The sequence below is a fragment of the Suncus etruscus genome, chromosome 3, assembly GCF_024139225.1.
Source record: "Suncus etruscus isolate mSunEtr1 chromosome 3, mSunEtr1.pri.cur, whole genome shotgun sequence".
Lineage (NCBI taxonomy): Eukaryota > Metazoa > Chordata > Mammalia > Eulipotyphla > Soricidae > Suncus > Suncus etruscus.
In genome coordinates this window covers 166,581,063-166,582,098 of record NC_064850.1, presented here as the reverse complement: position 1 = coordinate 166,582,098, position 1,036 = coordinate 166,581,063, and the positions used below count along the sequence as shown (strand labels likewise).

Sequence of the window (1,036 nt, the reverse complement as noted above, 5' to 3'; positions counted from 1 at the left end):
CATATGTGTATTTAAGAGCCTGCTGCCGCCATTGTTTCTGTTCTTCTATAACTTCTGCCTTTTGTCAACGTGGAAATTCTTCTCCTGCCTGAGACTGGGTTGGCTATATATTCTACCAGCATGGAAGAGCAAAATTGTCTCACATCTATTGAAGATGTGGGTCCCCATACAATTTATTTTGTGTGGTTTCATTATTTCATATTTCATATTCTGCTCGGCTGCGTGTGTTACTCACTGTCCTATCATGAAGAATTTTTTCCCCACTAGAGTTGATGAGACACAAGATGCCTATAGCAAGATCCCCTGCATCCCATATGGTCCTCCAGCCTGCCAGGAGTCATTTCCTAGCACAGAATCAGGAGTTACTCCTGAGTGCCTTCAGGGGTGGCCCCAAAACAACCCAACAAAACAAGTCTACCATTTTACTAGCCTTACATTTGTTTACTGAAGTAAACAATAAAATATATAGAATATTTGAATAAATAAGGAATATAGTTTAAAAGCTTATTTCTGTGCTCGCTTCGGCAGCACATATACTAAACTTGGAACGATACAGAGAAGATTAGCATGGCCCCTGCGCAAGGATGACACGCAAATTTGTGAAGCGTTCCATATTTAAAAATAAATAAATAAAAGCTTATTTCTCAAACTGGTTTTGTATTATTGATTACACATGTCCTGAGCCAATCTCAATAAATTCTGGAACAAACAGAGATGCTTGCCAGTTCTATTATTCAACAATTTTTGAAAATTCTGACTGATGAAAGTATGATAGTAAAAAAAAAAAACAAAGACATGAATTCTGAGAAAAGTGATACAATATCATTACAAATCATAGTATTTTTATTCCACAAAATTCAGTGACTTGAAGGATATATATATATGAGATAATGATGAGATAGATGTAGATTCAAATTAGAGGATTTCAAACTGTTCTTATAGAAGAGTAGGGATTACTTAGAATATATAAAGAACAGAATAGAAAAAATGTGTTTATCAGAGTAACTAAGATAAAACCAAAATCAAAAAGGAAAAA

At 34.7% G+C, this 1,036-nt stretch overlaps 1 non-coding gene across 1 annotated transcript; it reads left to right on the top strand.

Annotated features, from left to right (window-relative positions):
• Positions 1-512: 512 nt before the first annotated feature.
• On the top strand, positions 513-619 carry LOC126005592 (U6 spliceosomal RNA). The gene has a single exon (XR_007494639.1). It is a non-coding gene; the product is annotated as a U6 spliceosomal RNA (small nuclear RNA).
• The last annotated feature ends 417 nt before the right edge of the window (positions 620-1,036 follow it).